The sequence below is a fragment of the Lygodium microphyllum genome, chromosome 20 (assembly GCF_053477565.2).
Source record: "Lygodium microphyllum isolate KBCC chromosome 20, Lygodium_microphyllum_v1.1.10, whole genome shotgun sequence".
Lineage (NCBI taxonomy): Eukaryota > Viridiplantae > Streptophyta > Polypodiopsida > Schizaeales > Lygodiaceae > Lygodium > Lygodium microphyllum.
In genome coordinates, this window is record NC_141154.1 from 48693076 (window position 1) to 48718249 (window position 25174).

Genomic DNA, 25174 nt, shown 5'->3' on the forward strand with positions numbered 1-25174 from the left:
AGTCATGTTTATGACCGCGATGCATTCCACAAATTATCGACAAAGGGTTGAGATGATGAACATCCTAGACCGCATTTACAATCCATCACCTGTGTACGTGGAATGGAGATGGATGGGTGTTACAGGGATCTATTACATAACTGCCTATCAACCTGCGCACCTTCAAATTAACTTGAAGAGAATCAAGTGGATGGAAGATTTGAAGATCGTAAAGCTGTTCATCTTTATTAAGGCTCATGCAAACGCGACCCTACAGGTCGGAGGTCGAAGGGTTAACCAGAATAAGTATGTGTACGGGGAAGTGATTCAAAGAATTCCTGCCGACCGAATCAAGGTTTTGGGGCGTCGTGAGAAGAATGGATATCGAAGGAAGAGATACCCTAATCTTCCAATGAACTACCGATTCCTGAAGATCAATGACCCCAATCCGTACTACTACTCAGTTCCTGTAGCTGAATGCAATAATATCTTATTCTCTTCGAATTAATGTATTAACTTGTTCCATCGGCCCAAGAAATAATTGTGCCCGAAAGGGCTATGTTGATATGAATGGAATAAAACTTTTTCCCGATTGTCTTGACTATGAATATTGATAAAGAAGTAAAGTGAATTGGTCACTTGGCTGAAGGAATACGTGGATGTAGTTTCTGAAGAGTTAACAGAACTCCCACTTCAAAGAGAAGAAGATCATGAGATCAAGCCAGTAATAGGAGCTGTGCCAATTGTGAAGAGAACCTATAGAATGTCTATATTGGAAGCAATTGAGTTGAAGGAACAACTCAAGCAGCTGTTAAACCAAGGCTACAGCAGGCTTAGCGATTCACCATGAGGAGCTCCAGTACTATTCCAGAAAAAGAAAGATGGGACACTTTGACTATGTATTGATTACCGTGGGTTGAATCAATCAACAGTCAAGAACAAATATCATATCCATAGAATAGATGAGTTTTTTTGATCGCCTTCAAGATGCAAAGATCTTTTCCAAAATTGATCTCAGGTCAGGCTACTATCAAATCAGGATCAAGGATGAGGATATTCCAAAAACAGCCTTCAATACAAGGAAGAAGATCATGAACCCCAACTACGGATTGTGTTGGAGACAATGAGGTCTCATAAGCTGTATGCAAAAATGAAGAAGTGTGCATTCTTCAAACGGCAGATTGAATATCTAAGATTCATAGTATCATCAAAAGGAATATCAGTGGATCCGGCCAAAGTCAGAGATGTGCTTGAATGGCCAATACCAGTATCTGTCAAAGAGATACGTAGTTTTCTTGGCTTGACAGGATGGTATAGGATCTTTATCAAAAACTATGCTTTGATTGCAGCACCTTTGACAGAATTATTGAGGAAACAAGCATTGCTTGGTCAACTGATGAATAAACTAGCTTCGATAGGTTGAAGCAAAGTTTGGTATCAGCACCGATCCTAAACTTTTAGACCACAGTAAGGAGTAGAGGTAGTAACTGATACTAGCATGCTTGCCTTAAGATATGTGCTCATCAGCATATTCTTCAAGGAAATTGAAGAGTCACGAAAAGAATTATGCCACTCATGATCTGGAGTTATTAGCTGTCATCCATGCTCTAAAGCTTTGGAGACACTATCTGTTGGGAAATAAGTTTACTCTAGTAACCAATCATAAGAGCCTCAAATGGATTTTTACCCAGAACGAGCTCAACATGAGGCAACGTAAATGGATTGAAGTATTGGAGGAATATGATTTTTTAAGATCAAGTATTGACCTGGAAAGGAGAATGTAGTTGTTGATGCACTCAATCGCAAGGTATTCCTTAAATTCATTAATCTTGCAAACTCTATCAATAGCTAGATCTCTAGCTACAGAGGTGTCCATGCCAAACGATCTAATACTTGAGCTAGCTAGAGAGGAAGGATGCCATGATCTAGCCTATCAAAGGATGCTAAGGGAAGTCTCTATCAAGGACCAGGAACAAAAGCTAGAGGCTAAGTATCGTAAATTCTCTGTCAATAATGGACATGTCTACTATAGAATGTGAGCATGTATACGAGCAAGCCAGTTATTTAAGATATTGTGCGAACTCATGATTTCACTTTCTCGGGACATCAAAGCTGCGAAGGATAGACAGAAGGCATACACGAAATTGAAGTGTCAAGATAGAATATTTGAGGAAGGAGACATGGTCTTCATTCATGTATGCCCAAAGAAGAGTTCTCTATCCTTAGGAGATTGCAGGAAGCTAAGTCCAAGGTATTGTGGACCATACAAGATCCTCAAGTGCTTAAGACCTAATGTTTATAGACTGCAATTCCCTGAAAACCTAAAGGTTCATAATGTATTCCATAACAGTCTATTGAAGAATGAAGTATGTACCTAGCCCTAATCATGTACTTGATGACCAACAAATTGTAATGCCTAGTCAAGGAATCCGTGAACTAAGGCCGGATGCTAGGGTGAGACAACTGAGATCCAGAACCTTGAGAGAATGCCTCGTCCAGTGGAAAGATCATCCTAAGGAGGATGCTACCTAGATGGATGAAAGCTCCCTCAAACTTTGACATCCCCAGTTTACCTCGAGATGAGGACATCTCGATTCTTCTAAGGGGGAGAGAATGTAATATTTCCGCGTACCACGTACGGTCAATATTAACTCTCCGCACGTCATATGAATCTCGCACAAGGATTATCACTAGTGCCAGCAGTTGATTTATAGCCACACGCGGGAAATAGTGACACTCTACCTTACGAGAATAGGGCCGGGGAATTCAAACCGCATAACCGCGGGAAAACAGCCTCTTGGGAAGAGGTCAAGAGGATAAGGTGATATTATTGCAAATTTTTTTTTTATTACCCTCCCCAGCCGATGTGTGGCTTGGGGAAAGGAGATGGGCTAGCATGGAAAGGAAGGATGGGAGAGAGGCCATGCAATTGACACGTGGGGAGGAACCCTCACTCCCCTTGGCCTATAAAAACCCCCTCTTGGGGAGAAGGAGGGGGTAAGAAGAGTGTGAGAAGGTTGTCGTGTGCCGTGAAGGGGTGGGCCGCCGTGTGAAGGGGCCGGCCGTGGATGGAGGTTGCCGCTGCCGACATGAAGGAAGGAGCTGCGAAGGAGGAGGGAAGACTCTGAAGGAAGAGGTCGGAGGCAGATCGTGAGTCGCTGCCAACGTGAAGGAAGAAGGCCGTCGGGACGTGCTTAGGAAGAGGAGGAGAGAAGACTCTGTGAGGAGGAGAGGCCATCGTGGGAGGGCGTAGGTCGCCGCCAGTCCGCCGCTGCTGCCGCCAGGCCGCCAGGCCGCCAGTCATTGCCGCCAAACCCCCCTGCCACAGCGCCAGACTGATCCACCGCCGCCACGCTGTCACGACCCCCCCCTGCCCACGTGGATCTGTGAAGAAGCAGAAGCTTCTTTAAAGAAGCTTCTTTAGAAGCTTCCAAAGGGGGCCTCTATAACCCCCTTTCCCACCACCTGGCCAAAAGGCACTTTTCCACCACTTGTCCCAAAGGACCTTTCCCACGGCATCTTCCCGAGGATCCATTAAATACCCCGGGACTTCTAAAGAAGGAGACGGTGAGGCCATAAAGACCTCACAAGAACCTTCGACAAGACTTCGGACAAAGACATTAAATCCGCAAGCCGTCCAAATACCGTGCCGATTCGAGTTCGTGGGGACTCCTAAGCTTTTGTCGCAAGCTCTATCCCGAAGAGGAACCCAACCGCATACAAGCACAAAGGCGGATCGGAAGTCGAATTTACGGCTACGATGGCTCCAAAAAGATCCCAAGATGCGACCGCGGGAGGCTCGACTCCGAATGTGCAAGTGGACATCACCCCGACTCCACAAGTCCAGGTTCTTTCGTGTTAATTCCGCATAAGGAAATGATTAGGCGCGCTTAGAAAGGAAATTGCACTTTTACGTTTAATTTGCATATGGAAATTGAAAGAAATGCATTTTTTGAACATTATGAAAGATTGAACGATTAGAGGATCAGATGCATGTAGTTGGTACCTTATCAAGGTAAGGAATCTAATCCTAAGCAAGGAAACGGAATTTATATGTGCATTATTTGTCATCCTAGATATGGTAGATTAAGCGTATACTGCACATTAGGTAACATACCTCTCGTAATGATTTCATAGGAAAAGGTTAAGCGCCATAAGGTTTCATTCGGAAAGAATTAATAGGGTACTAAAGTGAACGTATGACTTGCAAAATAGTTATAAGATGGAATAGAATAACACTAGTTTCGCTTGTGTTTCACCAACGACTTCGTGGCTAGGAGAATGTTAGAAATTGCGTAGTCGTCATGAGAAAAAGGTCAATCATTAAGAGCCGTAATTAGGTGTAAATGCATAAAATGAAAAATGGTAAACAACAAGGTTGTAGGTACGACTATTGATGTAAGACCTAGAAGGTCCTAGGAAAAGCTGTAGCTAGATTATCGTGCACCAAGGAAAGATTGTATGATTCGCCAATGCATAAGTTTTGAGAGCATAGACTACAAAGTATAGGCTTGATTAATTAGGAAAGTTAGCGTACAGATTAGCAAGTAATTTTACCTCACCAAGGAAACGGCAATCAATCGCATGTTTACGCGAATTGGATCCCGTTAGAATTGGTTTATCACCCTAGAAGGATCATTCTTGTCGCAGAACAAGCATAATTGAATTGACTAGGTAATATAAACATCAAGGATTCGTATAAACATGACTGAGTCAATATGATAGGAATCCTAAGAGATAACTAGGATTTAGTGCAAGGATAATTCGACCCCGCTTAAGACAAAAACTGTGAGTCTAAGGATCTTACACGCATTCACAAAATGTCGAAGCGATTGGTTGTTTATGCATGAAAGGATCTAAGGTTTTATCCTAAGGATCAGTCGTCTTAATGAAGGAACTCCGAGGAGTTGCATAATCTAGAATCATGAGCCAAACCTAATTAGAAATGACTGGAGGATATCCCAAAATCCTGTTACTCGGCTAGGGTTAAATTCCGTGATCGGAACGCTAAGGAATGGATAGAAGGATTCCGTGGAATAGATGCAATAATTGTGCACAAAGCTGCAATATTGTATAGATTTGGGATTTGTCCGCAAAGAGTCTTGTCATCTCTCGAAATGAGGTTAGCAAGTTATTGAAAGAATTTAACTTACAAGAGGATGAGTAATCATCCTGTTAACTCACTTTTCTTGGGAAGTAATTGCCAAGGGAAAGGAAGATTAGGCGTGGCCTTGAAGCAAATGACCGACAATAAACTAAAGCGACATGGTCGCTGGATCCTGCCACAATAAACCTAATGTATTGGAAGGGTATGACCCTAACCCAAGAATGATAGGAATCTTGCTAAGTTGCAATTGATTCCGGATCGAATGCGGGTTGCATTCGGAGATAAGGAGTCAATCCTTAACAGTTTGCCAGCTAAAAGACCACTGAAATTGATTGTGCTTGTAACAGTTTAGAAAGGACTGTTTGCATTGTTTGCTCAATGAACTAAAGGATGAAAATATATCTAAAGCTTCAGGTTGGTGCCTGAGAGGCAGCTTCAGTTACCCCCGACTGCCTGCCTGACCCTAACCAAGGGGGTTGTGAACCGCGCCGGGAACGTGGACCGAACCCGCCGTGAGAGGTCTCTCCGTTGAGTTCTGCTTGGAGCAGGAGGACGCTTGGGTGCCAGGGGGGGCTCTGGCTGTAAATCCCTCGCCTTCCCGGCCCTGCACAAGAGACTAACGTGACTCGGGATTGGATCTCGAGGCCCGCATACTAGTCTACGGGCGGAAACTTGGGATAGTAATTACAGGAAGGATTACTGGATAGCCTTCGGGCGGATTATGAATGCGCCTACAGGCGGGAACTCCTTGTATTTCAAAGATAAAAGGATATAATGATAATAAAGGAGTTGTTTGACATTGTTTTCTTTATGTCCTGTGATAAGATTACGTGAAAGAACCAGTGCTTAACAGGGTTAATCAAGGAAGCTGTTTGTATATGTCAAACTAATGTGGTAGGTAATTACATAACTAAAACAAACCGAGGAAAGTGCGGAGGATGGACCATGGGTCCGTCCTACGGATGGGTGGTCCCGGTTAGCCGGGAACTTTTCTCAAGATCTTCGATGGGCAGAGGATGATCGTCATCACCAAAACAAGCAAGGAGAACAATGACTTGGAAGTACCGATTACCCGATTCAGGCTGTTTTAGGGGAACGGAATGGGACTATGCCTTTTGGCAGAGAGGTCGAGCCTTGCATCCCTCTCGTTTCCCATTCTCCTTGAACCAAGTGCAGCATGAATCCGCTTCAGACCGGGCGTTCTGCGCAAAGTAGTTCGCTCGGGTCTGACGCTAGTTGTTGCTAGCTAATGACCAAACAGGGTAACCCAAATTCAGGTCGATCCTAAGTGGGAACGGCCAGGATACTTCCGCTACGTGGCAGACTCGGGAAGACCTAGATTGCAAAACCCGTAACATTCCATGGGAGTGCCGGGCGGAGTTTTCTAGACATCCTTTCCGATGGACTGCTAAGACGTGTCCTGAATGGTTCTGGCGGACACGTTACACTGGATAAAGGTTTCTTAATGTTATTACACGATAATCGTTATTGATTTATATTACATCTCCAATTCCACTATCACCCAAGCAATCTAACCACTTAACTTTTTATCAGTTCTCATGCACAATCAGACATTGATAAAAAGAAGCCTTATTTGTATTTATATGGGCATAGCCCTTTCGGAATACAACATTTCTTGCGATGATAAGCCAACTGTTACATTTAGTTTGGGGAGAATAATGTTGTATTACATTTATCTACACGAACTATATAATAATATGGTTTCGGGTCATGGATCTTTAGGAATCGGTAAGTCATTGGAAGTTCAGGGTATCCTTTCCTTTGGAACCCATTCTTCTCATGGTGCCCCAACACTTTAATCCTATCTACGGGGATAACCCGAGTCACTTCCTCATATACATATGAGTTCAGTTCAACCCTTCAACCTCGAATATGTAAAGTTGAGTTTACGTGAGCTTCCACAAAAATGAACAGCTTCACGACTTTTAGGTCTTCCAACTACTTGATTCTCTTTAGGTTGGTTTGAAGGTATGCAAACCGGTGGGCAGCTATATAGTAGATTCCTGAGGCACCTGTCCATCTTCGTTCCATGTGTAAAGGCGATGGATTATAGATTCGCTCTAGGATGTTCATCATCTCAACCCTTTGTCGATAATCAGGGGAATCCATCGCAATCATAAACATGACTCGAAACACTAAGAACTTGTTCCATGCTTCGTAATTCTATGAGACAGCATTGAAAGTAAGGAAATATTTGGACAACAACATTTGCTTTACTTTATCTTATTGTGGATAAGCCTACGGGATGGACTTTATGTATTTCCAAGATAAATATGATAACCTAGTATACGGGCCTCGAGATTCAATCCTAAGTCATGTTAGCCTCTTGTGTAGGGCCCGGAAGGCAAGGGATTTATGGCCAGAGCCCCCCCTGGCACCCAAGCGTCCTCTTGCTCCAAGTAGTGCTTAACGGAGAGACCTTCCACGGTAGGTTCCGTCCACCTTCCTGGCACCTTTAACAACCCCCTTGGTTAGGGTCAGGCAGGCAGTTGGGGATACCTAAAGCTGCTTCTCCCTTCAGGCCTTCAATCTCAAGCATTAGATATCCATTTATCCTTTAATTCTTTGATCAAACAAAGCAAAACAGTGCTCTTAAATCTGTAACAAGCACAATCATTTCCATTGGTCGTTATTGTTGGCCAATTGCTAAAGAGTGAATCCTTCTTTCCGAATGCCCGAGCACTCGATCCGGGACTCAATTGCGGTTTGGCATGATCCCCTATATTCTGGGTTAGGGCGTACCCTATTAACCCGACTTGGTCAAAACCTTAAGTTCATAGGTTATCCCAATTTATCAGCTAGTCTTTTGCTTCCAAGAACTTATCTTTAATCAAAAAAGATACTATATTAGGATGATTATTCATCCTCTTGCAAGATAACTTGCATAAGGATATGCCAATCTCATTCCTAGGAATTGGCCATTCCCTTGTGATCCAATCACAAGATCATACGACTCTACCACTTATTGTACTAGTGTCGCATCAACTATGGGACTATTTACCCATCGAATGGAGTCATGAAATAGTCTGTTCTTGATGGCATTAGGCTGACTTGTCAGTCCTATGGTTTCGAGTTTCATCATTTTAGCGAGAGATTCTTAGGAAAACCCTAGATCACTTTTCTCAAGTAGGTCCTACTGTCCCTATATTCCGTGAATGTGGGCAAGTATTTAGGGTTTAGGAGTTTCAGTTTTTGGCAATGCATGCGACTATTTACTTATCAAATGGAGTCACAAAATAGTCTATTCTTGATGGCATTAGGCTCACTTGTCAGTCCTATGGTTTCGAGTTTCATCATTTTAGCGAGAGATTCTTAGGAAAACCCTAGATCACTTCTCGCAAGTAGGTCCTACTATCCCTACATTCCCTGAATGTAGGCAAGTATCTAGGGTTTAGGAGTTTCATCATTTTAGCGAGAGATTCTTAGGAAAACCCTAGATCACTTCTCGCAAGTAGGTCCTACTGTCCCTACATTCCGTGAATGTGGGCAAGTATTTAGGGTTTAGGAGTTTCAGTTTTTGGCAATGCGTGCGACTAGGTAAATGTCTCCACTGGGCTAACCCTCGTCAGTTCCTTGGGATACATCGTATTGACTTAACTCTTTTCTAAACGAGTACTCCGCGGTTTTTAGGTGTTTAGGTTTATGCCAATTTTAACCTATCTATTCTTGAAGACAATTATGCTATTATTTCCATAACCACTTGACTTATTGTCTTTGCGTAAGTTGAATTTTCAAATCCTAACTTTTCGGTTTAAGATCAAGCATAGATTAGGTTATAGCCTAATTCCGATCAATCATCCTATAACTTGCGAACAAGGTTCAGGCTAAAACATGCAGCCTTTTCTATTAATTATACAGTTGAAAAACTATATTTATACAAATTTATGCAACTTAGGAATCATTTCATGCCTTGAAATTTCCTATGGATTATTAGCACTTTCCATAATGACTCATTGTGAAGAAGATATGGCCTAATAATGCTACATGCAATTTTATACTTCCATGCCTAAACGGAGTGCACTATCTTAATTCTATTTTTGTAAATATGGACTAAATGCATATCAATTTTCTAAAGCATTTAAGATGAAAAATGCATCCTATTTCCAACAATTATCCTCGCACGATTATAACAATACCAAATAAAAATTAGGAAGGAAAACCTTGACTTGTGGTGAGATGTCCACGTGGATGTTAGGAGACAATCCTCCTGCGGTTGCGCCTTAGGCTTTCTTAGGAGCCATCGCGAATGTAGCCTTTCCGTCTTGGATGCGGCTTTGCGAACTCCCTTTTGAAATACCAGCGTCCTTTATGAGTCTTCTGTTCCTTCCTTTCGTAGAAGCTCTTTGAAGGGATACTTGTGGAGGAGGGGAGAAACCACGGAAAGGGTTTAAAACTCGGGAAGGGGGGTGTTTTGAAAAACCTTCGTGAGTAAGGCCCATTAAAGCCACGGGAAGGGCTTAATGGCTTTCTAAGGACCCACAGGAAAGGAGAAGATAAAAGTTGTAAAAGACCTTTGCGAGGTTTTTTCTATGGGGGAAGAAGGTGTCAAAAACCCCTAACAGTGGATTTTAAGTGGTGCTTAAAGAGGGGTCTTTTCGTTTTGTGTGGGGGGGAAAACAAAGACATAAAAGGGCTAAAGAAGGGATTTTTGCATGGGGGAGAAAAAGGGGCTTAAGGACCACTTAAAGGTCCTTCAATGGCAAATGAGGGGGGAAAAAGGGGCCTAAGGGAGCCTTTAGGAGGGAATTATTGCGAAGATGGGGAAGAAAAACTTAAGGGTCCATATGAGGGCACTTCACGGCAAAAGTCGGGGTGGGAAAGGGGGCTTATAGAGCCCTAAGGGGAAAATTTGAGGGGGGGTAGTATTAAAGGCCACAAGAGGGGAGGCTTAGGAAGCCCACCCTTGGAAGCTTCTTTGAAGCTTCTGTGCTTGTAACGTGGCGTGGAGAGGGACAGCAAATTAGTGTCGGACTGATGGCAATGAAAGCAGCGACCTGAGACGAAGTTGGCGGCAGCATTCGGCGACAAAGCTCCTCTCAGGCTTGCAGCGATCCGGCTCAGCTCCTCCTCTCCTCTCTCGGCTGGTAGCGCAATTTATCACCGCCTCCTCCTCATCACCCTTCCATAGCATCTCGACTATTCCTTTCCTCCTCAAGGCTCCCCATAGCACGAGTCCCCCCTCCAGCATGACAATCGGCTGGGGGGGGATAATGGAATTTTTTTTTAAAAAAAAGGCCATTATCTAATTCAATTAACCTTCATAGAGGCGCTTCACACGTGAAGTTCAGAATGTTACATAGAGACCAATAAGAGAAGAAACAATATACATGCAAGAGATCAAAGGCTCAAAGTATCCCAAAACCAATCCGTGATCAAGAAAGCTTGTTTACAATGAGTCTTCCCTTCACCATATCATATTTTACAATGTTATACCCAAAAACTTGCACCGAATACTAGCTTCTACTCTATTGCTTAGATGGAAAATTTGATGGCTCCATTGGATTTGAAAGGGTGTAAAACTCTAGGACACCTAATCAAGACTCTCCCAGATTTCTCCTTCTACACTCCTTCCCCACCTCGAGTGTTGTTTGCTATCTTCCAACTGCGATTGCATGTGATGCAAATTAAGGAGCACTTCTTTCTCCATGAGATCTCCAAACTGACTGAGAAGCAACTTGTTTTATGCATGACACCCTATTCTAGAACTTTCATCTAGCTTTTGAGGAAGAAACTATGTCAAAAATGTCAAAAACTGTAAATTATTCAAAAATCCCATCATTTTGAACCACCCATACTATGGACACTAACACTAGTGACTAATATGACATTGATCCTCTAGATTAATAAGAAAGCTAGATGATGATGCACTCGAGGGTTTTTCACATTGTGTTTGCATAGTGACTTGACAACGTTACCAATGATAACCCTCACGTTCGATCAAGCTATATAAAAATCTCTTGGTGCATTATTTCATGCTTGCATTCTCCATCCATGATCAATAACTATTGGCCATCTATTGTTCTTATAGAGGCTTCCCATAATAACCTTGATCTCTAAACCATTATCAATAAGTGCAATATATGGTGTTTCAACTTACCTTGCTAGTGTCTAAAGGTTGAATCCAAACATGCATTCTTAATCTTCATCTTTTATATCTCTCAACTAACATGATAATGACTACATCTTTAACATGCTACCACTCTATTTTTAATACCAACTTTGTCGTCTTATTTAAAGGAGGTGTTCTAAATTGAGTTGTAAAGTAGAATCTACTGTTTGCAAAACTAGCTCTATCTTTTCATTCTCTAGAGCCTCATGCTCAACAATGTCCAATTGATGAAACCTACACTCAAACTCATGAAATAACTCTATAGTTATAAGAATTTTATTAATCTTGGTAATCCATTTTATGAAAGTCTCGCATGCCAAACCTCTATCCTCAAATTAAAAAATACTTCTCTTAATACTTTCTTAAACTTAGTTCAAAATTAGCATCTTTCATATAAAACTTAGTGACATGTGACTTTATTTTATGCACTCAAGCCACATCAAATACTAACTCCAATCAATTTCATATATCCCTGAATATCCAATTTGTGCATACATCATTAGATAGGCCAAAAAATTCTAACCATCACACAATTTCAACTAGCTTTCAAAAGTTTGCAAACATTTAGTGACAATAAATTCATGCTTTATAGATGTTTATAGAATTGTTCCAAATTGCATCACCCATCTTATAACTTTCAAATGATCTTTCACATTGGATTCACCAAATATTCGGGTTTTAAGTGAAAGGCCTTACTCACATGGATTCAATAATAAGAATCACAGAGAAGAGAAATAATAAATATCTAAAAGAAACTTTTATATTCTACAATAAAGAGATAAAGAATATCAGAAACCCAACTAGTACAATAGATTCTTTGTAGCCCAACTATGGGAGAGTCTTTGAATCTAATCTTACATAGCATATAAGAATCCAATTCAAATAAGTTTGACATCATAGCTCAATATAATTTCAATAAGATGATAGCTCAAAAATACATTGCATGCATCAATCCAATCACACTACACATGATCCAAAATCAAGACATAAACCCCTTTCCCAGGATGAGAACCCATATAGATATAGATTCCATTCAAGTTGATGTAGCCCACACAAATCCAAAATTCCTATGCTAGATCTCTTACAAGACAATTATTTCAGCCCAAAATAAACTCTTGCATCAAGAGCTTTAGTAGTAAATCAAGAAATTTTCAAATCTATCCATACTATATCTCACTATCATAGCTATAGGTAAGACAATTTACCTAGATTTAGAGAGCTGTGATTGTCAAAGCTATAGACTATCAATGTTTAGCCTATATACATTGTATTATAGTAGTAATGTACTATATATTAGACCAAAATAGTCCTCAAATAATTCTCCTCCAACCATCAATACTTGCGCTCTTAGTGATTCCCTGATATTAGAAGCTTGAGATCATGACCAAAATGCATATAGATCGGGAAGAGATAAGGACAATAGTAGTGCTGCCCCTATTATGCCCTACATTGATCCATGAAATACTATTGATTTGTTTATAAAAGAACTCCAATAACTCTCTTTCTCTTCAAGATATTTTTTCTCTTTATGTTACCCTACTATTAGTTACTTCTCTTCATGAACAAAAAGTACAAGGTATCTTCATTTTCTTTAACAGTTTTCATTAGCAAATTTCCACCCCTCTTCTCACTAAAGTTTTGAATTTTTTACCCTTATCCACATCCAATTTCAACTCAAAATCCCCTTAATAAAGTTACCAAGAACATACACTAAGGCTAGGTAAAATGCTTCCTATGTAAAGTGTCCAATGGACATCTAAACTTAATCAAGAAACGCATGAACTTTTCAAGTAACATAAAGAAGACAAAAGTTCCATTGAGCATGTAAGACACTTGTTAAATCTCCACATTCAATCGACTGAAGTAACTCAGCTCCTCACAAAAATAACCCAAAAAGTGTCAATAGGTGTATAATGAAACTCCTTATAAAGACTATAAGGAGATAATATTTTACTATTTCATCCATTCAACATGATTCAACTAAGATGGCATTCAAACAAGAATTGATTCAACTAAGTCCACCCTCAAAGAAAGGAAAAATAGAAAGAGTAAATAAAGTCTTGGGATAATCTCTCTAAAAATCTCTCTAATATGTACAATCAATTATCATCAAGATAATTGGGTGGATTACTTTCCTTGGAAGAATTCACATATAATAATGATATTCATATCTCCACTAGATAAACTCCATTCCTTGCCAATATGCAAGAAAACCAAAGTGGGTATTTATACAAGTGATGTAGTGAAGAATCTAGTAGGTATGAATCTAGCCAAACATTTTCCAGTTGAAGAATCTAGTAGCTATGAATCTAGTCAAACATTTTCTAAAGATATGTAAAGAGTTAAAGTCTACTACTTATTGATCCCAAGAAAAAATAAAAAGATAATGTTAATCACAATTGATGCACCACCCAACTTACGACATTAGAGATCAAGTTTGGAATTTCTTGCCAGATTTTTGTTCCTTTCACCCTTCTCAAAATGTGGATTATCCAACCTTGAGTCATTCAAATTTTTTTTCTTACAACAAGATCTATGATATTTTCACCCTTCCTAGAAGATGCATGATCAAAATCAAGATCAATGCTCTCCTCCTCTTGCCCAGAAAATGAGTTGTACTAGACTTGGGCCACTCAAGATAATTTGTTAAGTGGATCCTATCACTTATCATCTCTAGACTCACCACAATCCATGAGGCTTCACCTAGTAATTCTATGTGTTAGTGTTGGAGCCTTTCTCTATATCCTAAGAAGGAGGACCCTACAACCACCACTACTTCTTGAAGTTGGAGGTCACCTAGAGTGAGAACTTGGGACTATCCTTGATTCGATAATCTCTTGCAATAGAGGCTTGAATACCTTGCTTAGTAGGAGGGCTATGCTATTATTATGATAGAATATGCAAACTTTCCTCACACCTTCATGAAGAAAGTATTAAAGTAAAGGACATTGATTAAAGACGTTGATTGAAGCCAAATGTATTATACCAAACTACCCCATCGCTCCACATGAAAATCACCGCTAAAGGAAGGGGTAATATCATGGAAACCAAGGAACCTAGCATCTTCTAGAAACTTCTAAAAGATTCAAGTATTAGAAAGCTCTAAGAAGGTCCTAGAATATTGTTTGAAATGTTGTAGAAGAGTGCTTGCATCACATTGCTTAATATCATCCCTTATATTAGCGATGCTTATGATATTAATGATGTCATCATCTAGAAGCTCTCCTTGACCTCCTCAATAGGCATCTACATTTGCTACTCTTCTTTTATTAGAGCATGCAATCCGCACTTCATTTAGTGTACTATTAGTTTCTCGGGGAAGTTACTATATGTATATCTTCTACATCACGTGCGTTGAAGGCCTATTTATAAATATCCTTATCTGTGAATTTTTCTTGAAAATTCATGAATAAAACATGATCCTTTTCTATTCAATCTACAAATAATCCCTTTATATTACACCCTTCTGTATGTAAAAAATGCATAAAAATGTTAGTTTAAAAATACCTTATTTTGAGCCCACGTGATGCACACATATATTCATGAGTAACTTGCTCGAGATTAGTTTATGGCTCATTTGAGTAGCTATAGCCACACATTTTAGTACATAGAACGTTGCTCCTTCGTATGGTTTCCTATGTGCTATGCAAGCTTCTTAATGGAAGCACATGGTTGCCAAGCATTACCTATTTATTTTATTCAAGTAGTATAATCAAATATTCTGATTTTGTATGTTCTGTATTTATCCCTATCTTCAAAATTTCCTATACTCTGATAACATCATGTTTTCTTATAGGAAGGTAGATGTTTTATGCTTATGAGTGTTTCTTTGGCACATTCTTGGCAAATCAAGGAAAGATAATAATATTATATGACAAGTATGGATTGATTATTCACTTCTAGAGAGGACGTGTTTATCATGACCTTGTCATACATACTATCAATGTGAGTAGAGATGTGGATTTGGATTAGGTTAGTAGTTGGTGTACCCTAATAGCAAATGTAATGGAAGATAATGATGTTAAAGAACTAGTAAAACAAATCATCAAAGGAAAGAATATAAGTTCAAAGGACTCAATGCTAACATTCCTTATCCATTTGATCTAAATAAATAAAAAACTACATGTTTGTATGTTTATTTGAGCATAAAATGAATTTGTTATTCATAAACATCAATAGTTTAGTTAATTGAGCTCCAATTATCCCAATGAATGCCATGGGCATTGATAATTGGTTGCGTCCTAAAAGAATATACTGTCATTAATCTTGAGTGGACATACAAGTCCCAAAAGAATATATTGTCATTAATCTTGAGTGGGCTCTTGATGATGGTTCTTCCTATGCTCAAATCCACAGCAAGGATAATGAATGAGGTGTCCAAATTTTTACTGTGTGTGTTAACCATCATCGAAACAGAGATTGAATGCGTGATTATCTTGTGCCTCCTAATGCCCGAGAATTCAAGGGTTTTCGGGCTACACTGCTATAAAAGGAGGCTATGGCAGTGCGTCATGTAAAAAGATTGAACCTCCTTACACTACAAAAACTGTGTCTCTAGCAAATTTGTATATATATACAGCCAATAGTATGGGCTGTTATAGATCTCTTACACCCATGACTAAAGCTGAAAGAAAATATTTACGTCATGTAAAAAGGGTGTTGAAAACTGATGACATGATGGCTGAAAATGAAAATATTTCAGGCATTTTTTTTTAAACTGATTACTATGGATACATTAGTTGAAATATATGCAGCTACTCATACAGAAAATCAGGTTGAAAATCAGTCCATAGAAGTATGTACATTGAATTTTTATCAAACAATTCAAGAAATTGTTGAGCAGGAAGACATCAGTTTACTCAACAAGGCTAAAGCGCAAGTGGAGACAAAATACAATACAATGGATAAGAAAGTCAAGCCTATGGTAGTCCCACTGCTTGTTGAAAGTGAAGGGCTGTTGATAGGGCACCAAATCAGCCAGTTCTTCATGGGGCAGCAAATCAACCAAGTCTTCGTGATCCTTCCAACATTGGTCATAAGTTCACATGTGAAAGTATAAAAGAGCTCAAAATAGGTGAAAATTATTTCCTTTCGCCAGCTGAAAAATACTATTTTATGCAAATGCTAATGAAACATGGAAGCTTTTGCATTTCAACCAAGTGAAGTGAGTTCTATTGTCATTTTTACGATCCCACATGTGCCTTGGAACCTCAAGCCCATTCCCGTTCCAAGGGCGCATTTGCCCAAATTATTGGAACTTCTAAATGAGAAGATCACAATGAAGATTTTAGAACCTTCTTCAGTACCTTACTCAAATAGATGGTTTACCGTACCCAAGAAAAATGGATCTTAACGATTCATCCAAGATCTACAGCCTGTTAATCGTGTCACAATCCAAAATGTTGGTTCGGGTCCAATTGTTTACGAGTTTGCTAAAGCTTTTGTGAGTAGAGCAATTTGTTCTATGGGCAACCTATATTCAAGATATGACCAATTTTAGCTTTCATTAGAAAGTCGAGACATTACCGCAATAAAGACACCTCTTTCTGCATGTACACTCTACCATAGGGTGCAACAAACTCCGTAGCCCATATGATGAATGTCATGCACAAAGTCTTAAGGGACTTTCTTCCACAACTTACTCTTCCATTTCTTGATGATGTACCTATCAAGGGATGTAAAGTTAATGAAAGGAATGAGGAGCTTGATGAAGATGGCTACAGGACATTTGTAGTTAACCATATTCATGATTATGATAGGATTTTGGCAAGGCTAGAAGAGGTATATCTTAGCCTTTCTAGAGCTAAGTCGATTTTTGGAGTAGAAGAAGTCCTAGTGGTCGGGCATCTATGTGGCCCCTACGGACATAACCTTCACCAATCAAGATAGATGCCATAAGCAAAGTGCAATAAAAATGAACAAATATTTGAGAGGTGAGAAGATTTCTTGGCGCATGTGTATTCTATCTCATATGGATACCACATTTTGCTCATGTAGCCAAAAATCTCTATCAATTATTAAGAAAAGGCCAAATATTCTATTGGGGAAAAGAGCATAAACAATATGCATTTGTAAGACTTCTACTATAAATTGAGAGGATTTTTTGGATGCTCTACCTAATCAAAGATTATTTAAGAAGTTGCAACTTGGAAAGTGGATGTAGATGAAAATATTGAGATGGACTTGGGATTGATACGAGTAAGGACAACAATAAAAAATAGATCATTGTTATCCTAGTGAAGGCTACCTTCAAGATTTAAGAAATACTAGATTTTGATGTATTAAACAGAGCTTCATGGTGGATAGGGAGACATTGAGGCACTTTTTCACAATATCACCATACATGATCCATGATTTCAACCTACAAATTTAGGAAAAATGAAACTAGCTACTCAAGAACTATATGAAAAATATATGCTCATCAAGCTAAGTGTAGATGAAAAGTTTAGATGGACTCAAAGTGTACAAGATTTTGGATAAAATGACAAGGACACCCTTGATATAAAGGGTATCATCAAGTTATTCAAATCACCACATTCTAATGCATCAAATGGAGCTTGATCTCAAGGATAGAGAGAACATACTACTTTTCCATCACACTAGTGCATGCAACACATGTTCCTGATCGAGAAAGCCCACCTAGATATGAATTTATAATGAGTGTCATCTTGTTTCAAACATTTTACGTCTTGGTTTTATAGTCTTAGGAAAACTTTTTGATGAGTTAAAGGGCACCATGGCCATAAGAGCTCATTCTATTTAATTCTAGAATCTTATTATTATTATTACAATTTACTCTATCATGAATTTTTCATGCATCAATAGAGAGACAAATAGAGAGAGTAGGAGGGAGAGAAATAGAGCAAGAGATCACACATATATTCTCAGGGTGCATATATCCTTGGCATATATCTTAGTATTGGCCACCCAATCACAAAGAAACACTACAAGATATAGGCCTTATACCAATGTTAAAAGCGACGAAAATGTAAATAACAAAATCTACCCCCGTCATTGCAAAAAGCGTCGTTATTGGCGATGCCATAGAACAGTCGGTATCAGCCTTGGTATCAGCATCGTTATTGGCGTCGCTAACAGCTGATACCAACGCCAATAATGATGCTCATATCGACATTCTGCGACGATAATAACGACACCAATAACGACATGAGCAGTAAATTTGCGACGCTAATAGCGACGGTAACAGGGAAAAAAAAATTGTGGCAAGGTAGCAAGCTGCCCTGCCACATATAGCACTGTGTGCTTTATTTGGGCCATGCAAAATAGTTTCTGCACTGTGTACAGAGCTCGTGCAAACAAAAAAAAAGTATACTGAAATCATAACACTGATACATGAAATAAATACACGATTGCATAATGAAAGCGATTGGTACAATCATAACAAGATATCACTAATACATAGAAAATGTCTACACAGATCAGGCGACCAAAAAAGAAAGGTATGTAAGCTCCAGGGATCCAAGGGCGAGCTACATATCCTCGCCATGAAAAAGCTTGTTCCGCCAGAAAGGAGCATCGAACGGACTCTGCAAAAAAAGAAACAACAACACATCAGTCCACCATACAATAATGCATTCTAATTAAACATGGTAACTACGGACAAGAAAGATGAGTGACTTATAGGGCTGCCGTGTCTATACAATCGGTCGATCAATGCAGTGAGACCGTGCCTCTCTGCATATCGAGTCTCAAGGCCAGTCGGATCGTGATTTGTAATGGAGTGCTGCAAAGAAAACAAAATACTAACTGTTAGAAACATGATTGTCAGTACAAAGGATATTGCAAAAAAATAAACAAGCAAAACAAAAGAAAAACTTACAAAGTCCTCTAAATATGTCCTGTGGCCGCCACTCCCAAGATGATGGACCACTTCGGCCTCGATTCATGCCCTCACCGCGTTGCGCTGCTGACTCCAACATCCTGGAGAATCTGTAGCCTCCTCCCTCAGTCGGCGCAAGTCGTCTGTATCTAACCACTTGGGCTTTGCAACCCCACTCTTGAGTGCCTTGCATGTGTCCGATCATCTGTGTGAGCCATCTTAGCTTTGAAATCCTCCCAACTATCTAGCTACTAATTTTTTCTCTTTATGTACCTCCACCATTTATGAGCAAAGCCCTCAAGGTAAAATGTAGCAAAAATATCTTTTGGTAATCGAACCTAGGAAAAATGTTAAAGTAGGACTCTAATTTTGAATTCCGCTCCTCTAAATCAATAGATGATGATGAATAGTCATTATATTTGGTTAATACAATCTTATCACATACTTCCCTCTCAAGAAAGCATTGTTATCCATTAGTTAATTCGGACTACATGTCTATGTAGCTACCATTGGAGTTTAAAAGATTAGGGACACTTCTATGATAGTTGGTTTGAAACTTGCTTGGAGGAATGGGTGGCTAGCTTGTAGTGTTTGAGGAGGATTTGACCCATGAGTCCTCAAAATAGTCTCATTAACCCTAAAAGAAGTCTCCCCAAACTCATAACTGCTATGTGGTATCCCATTCTTCCTACTGATACCTAGCTAAGAATTATTATTTGATGCTTGAAAGAATTGTTTATCTCTACTCTCTTTGTCTACCATTTGTGCTACCACAAGCATAGATATTTGAGCACTAACTTTGTCCAAAGAATCTCTAGTGGAAGAAACAAACTTCTCTAAGAAATCCTTAGTAAATGGGGCCATCTACTTCGTGACTTTCTTGGCTTGTATATTGGATTGAACCAATTGTTTAACCACTTGATCCAATTTAGAAACTAATTCCATATGTCTAATAGAATGCCTAGTCTCATGCTTACAAAGAGTAGCTTCATCATCATGATGTGCCTTAGGCATTGCCTCATGTGCTTCCTTAATTTTTTTCTGAACATTATCATTAGGCCTTTTCTTTCCCTTGTTTCTAGCCATTTCTACTCACTAGTACAGTGTAGTCCTAAAACACCCCGTGATACAAAAATGGCTATAACTTTTGGCTTTGATATTGGAATCAAGAACCTTTTGATTTAAAAAAAAGACAACAAATAGCTCTTCACGATGAGCTATACATTAAATTTTAATTTTTTAAAAAAAAATCTTCTTTTACTACCAAACAGAACAGTCATGCACCCTATAAAAGCATTGTTTTTGTGTATGCACCTTCCCTAAGTTTAAGATAAGGTCTCCCAACCCTATAGTTCCCTATATACGACATGTATGAGCTAAATATAACTTGCAATATCTTGTATAGGTCCTAAAAATTCTTTGAAATATGATGTAACACCTATCACCAAGGAAAAAGTATTTGAAAAGTGGTTCCAATTTACTATTTGAGTGCAATATTTTGTGTAAGACTTGTCTGTGACAACCTATAACACTTGTAGATGATTGAAAACTCATCGAAATGAAGATCCAAATATCCTATTACCATTTAATACACATGTTCCCTCCTATAAGAAGTATAATGCCTGAAATTTTTCTTGTCGTAAAGCTGTGACAACTTATAATGTAGTCCATGTAATAAACCAATGAACTCTCAATGAATGGTATCTAGCTAAAATATTTAGATCTTGAATGAATCCACTTGCGATACCTATGGTGAGGGATATAACAACAAGATAGGCTCGCTACACGATGTCGTCGTATCGGGGGTCGAAGGTCTACCACTGGGTTTTAGAGTAGAAGAGGAGTGAGGGATTCAAGGTCAGGAGAGAGAGAAAAGAATGGGGTTTGATAAGTCTTGGGTTTTAGAGATGATTCAGTTAGAGAAGAATACCTCAAGATTTTTCATTTACTTAGCATACATGAATGGTATCAAAGACTTTGACTCAATTACATCAAATGCATATGAGGTTAATAGACCAATACATGTAGAGATTTTATCTTAGATTTAATCCAAATACATATTTCAAATGCAAGCCCAAACGGTTTCAATTTCATGAATGCCAATGAACAACAACTCCAAGATACAAGTATTTGAGTGGTAGACTCCACTACTTCCAAGACATAGACCAAAAACTCTTGAAATGCACTGATAAAGCTTTTAATTCACTTCAGCCCTGTTTTATAACAGTAATTTCCAGCCCATAAACAAGCTCCAAAAATGCACATAAACTCAAGAATAAGCCTCTCTAATCACTCTCAAATGAAGCCTTGATGTTTAGAGGACAATACCATCACTTGCAACCACATGGATCACTTGATTTCCCTTCAAGAAGACAAGAACAGTGGGTTGCCCTGCTTATGATAGGTTTTAACAATCCAAAACAGCCCCATAAACCTCCAAGATCTCCCCTTTACTTGCCTCAAAGTCACTCAAGTGGGCACAAGAGGGGCTTCAATGGTCCATGAATACGGTAAGGGAATGGAAGAAGACATTCATAAGAGCAGGCTGAATACTTTATCTCTGTTTTCCCCTTTTATGGACTGTCATACCACTCATTTTCGTCATACCAAATGGATGGGAAAAAAGAACTCTCACCTTCTTTGTTTGTGTCTCCTTTCTATCTTCAGTTTGCTCTGTGTTTGCATGCTTTGGAGCATGCACCATAGCCTTCATCTCACCTCCATTTTCCACAGGTGTGCAAGCCTGAAAATTGCGCCAAAAAATGCAGGCTGCACTTCTCTTCTGCTTCCACACAAAAGTGGACCATATAGGTCACTTATAAGTCACACAAGTCTATAAGTTCAAGCCCCATACAAACCAAGTGGACTTTTGGGCACTCTTCTCGATTTCCAAGCAAATACATATCATGAACCAATGTGGCATAACCTGTAAACTATCAATTACCTCTTGTTGATCAAGTTGAAGGTCCCCGTAGACTTAATTTTTGTCAATTTACATGATACAAATTGAAAATTTCATGTCAAGTTACAAAGAAACTTATGAGATTAAATGGCATCTAAAACAAATGTTGGAGAATAATGACTGAATTATGTATGAAAGTTTCTCATGTGAATCCTAATGAAGTTCTTCTGCAAACATAAGAACTCCATAATTTATGCCATGAACAAAAAAACCTTTGACATTCACCCCCTCCTAACCTGCACATCCTCCGTCATGTGCCACTTTATAAAATTGCAGATTAAGGAGGCTCTTCTTCTGATATATCTTCATTTTCATCCTCTAAGTCTTCTTCTTCTTCCTTGACTTCAAGTAGATGGCTCACATCTAAGTCATCATGCTCATAAGTGGAAAACTCTCTTCGTTTGAAAAGCTTGATAAGTTTGCCGGCTATTGGTATCTTGATCATGGTCCCATCCATTTCAGCCAAAGTGTAAATAGCATTATCATGTACCACCTTCACCACATATGGTCCAAACCATCGCTTGGCTAGCTTCCTATGAGCACTATACTAATTGTCCAGGCTGCTGTCATAGACAAGTACCCAATCATTCTCTTGGATAGATCTTGGATGGAGTCAATGACACTTGTCAAACCTCTTCTTATTCTTCAACCTTGCTGCCTTCAGCCTTTCAATGGCTAACTTGACATCCTATGGCCTTCTTTCAAGCTGCCTTATGCGCAAAATCAGCAGCTCTTCTCTATTTATGCCTTCATCCCAAGGCAAGATACTCCATGTGATAATAGACTCCTCAATAGGCATAATCGGTGGCTGTCCATATATTAGTTCAGTCGGACATATAACCTGTTACTGCAGTATCGGTAGTTCTATCAGCCCATAATGCGAATGGAAGCATTTTAGGCCATTCTCTCATCTTCCCTCTATAAGACTTTGCCAAAGCTTTGAGAATCGGTTGATGACCTCTTTCACTCTTACCATTGCCTTCAGGATTATAGGTTGATGTAAGAGATAGCTTGATTCCCAATTGAGCAAAGAAATGGCGAGCCTCATCAGCATCCAATTCTCCTCTATCAGTAGTTACTTTGACAACATAGCCATACCTACAAAACACAATAAAAATCTACAAACAGCTTGAGTGGATTTTGTGGTCAAGGCTTTTCCTTCCACCTGATTTGTGAGATCTTCTCTAGCAGGCACTAGATATCTCATGTTCCAGATTCCTGTAGGTATGGTTACTAAATCAACAACCCATCTATAATGAATAGATAAAGGAAAGGTAGGCTGAAGCCCATCTCTATGCTTAACCATAGAGTACATTTGACAAACATAACAAGTCTCAACAAAATGCTCAATGTCTTTATACATGTTTTGCTACCAAAATTTCTCTTTTATTTTGGCAAAAGTGCCCTATATGCCTCCATGGCAAGCCAATAGGCTTTCATGAAATTTTTGCATGACCTGTCTTTGAGTCTTCTTGTCTCCTAGGACACGAATAGGCACTCCTCCTTTCTTCTTCACATGCCTCCGAAGGTAGCCATCTTTGAGAAAGAAGCCATAAGCATTTCTCTTGATTCTCTTGAACTCTTCATTAGTCCAATCTTTCTTCTTTGCCATAGTGCTCAAGAATTGGCCAATTTTTAGCCAATCATCTGCATAATATTCTTCCTTAAAAAACTGAGAACAAACTAAAACAAAACATTGAGCATGCTGTCTTTCAGCTGCCCACCATCCTTCCACGGTTGTTTCCTCTTTCTTTACTGCTATAAATTTTGTTACAACAGCTGTACCTGTTGTACTTGCCATAATTAATGATGTATCTGCATTTATGACAGTTGTTCCATCATTAAGAACAGTTGTACTTGCTATTTTCAGATTTGAACATACAATTACAGCATCATTTTCAGCAAATATAGACTCTGTTTCTTCCTTATCCATCATCTCTTGTTCATCTTTATATTTGGCACGCGAAAGCATGCCAGCTGGATTATCTCTTTCTATAATATGTTTCAAATCAGGATTTAAGGATTTAATATAGGCTATCCATCTTAGCATAGCTATGTCGAGAGTGGAACAATTGGCAATCATGCCCAAGAGTGGAAGACAATCTGTTTCAACTACTACATGTGTGCCCATGAAGTACTCCTGATCACACTTCAATGCAGTTACAACTCCCTAAAGTTCTCTTTTGATTTGAGCATACCTTCTTTGACGTTCATTAAGAACCTTCGCTCCAAAGCAGATTGCATATTTGTTGCCCTCAAGATCATCTTGACCAACAGCCCATCCTATCCCAATAGGACTTGTGTCTACCGTGAGTATGATAGGCTATCCATTAGAGTAATCAGCCCTCTTCAAGGTGGGGGCTAAAACCAACAATTTCTTCGATTTTCGAACAGCTTGAGTATGCTCTTTTTCCCACATAAACCTTTGGCCTTTTCTTAACAGTTGATAAAGATTTTCAGCAACATGAGCGAAGTGTGGGATCCAAATAAGATAGAAAACACATGCTCCTAGAAATCTTCTCACCTCCGAAACATTTGTGCATGTTTCCCGCAATTTGCTGATAGCATCAATCTTGATTGGAGAAGGCTTTCTGCCACATGGTCCACACATATGCCCAACCACAAGAACTTCTTCAATTCCAAAAATAGATTTAGCTGTTGAAAGAGTAAGATGGACTTCTTCCAGTTTAGACAAGATTTGAGCACAATCATTAATATGATCGGAAACAAACTTGTGGCATCCAAGCTCATTAAGCTCTTCATTCTTCTCATGAATTTCACATCCTTTGATCGGTACATCATCAAGGAAAGGAAGAGTCAGTTGGAAAATATAATCTCTCAATACTTTATGCATGGCATTTATCATGTGAGCCAATGAATTTATAGCTCCTTGGGGTAGAGTACACATGCGGAATAAACCAAGAGGCATCTTCATTGTGGTAATGTCTCGGCTCTCCAAAGCAAGCTGAAATTGGTCATAGCCTGAATATAAATCACCCATGGAATAAGTTTCTCTACCTACAAAAGCCTCAGCAAATTCATCAACAATTGACCCCGAACCAACATTTCTAATAGTGACTTTATTGACAGGCTGTAAATCTTGAATGAATCGCAAAGATTCATTCTTCTTAGGCACGGTAAACCATCGCTTAGAAT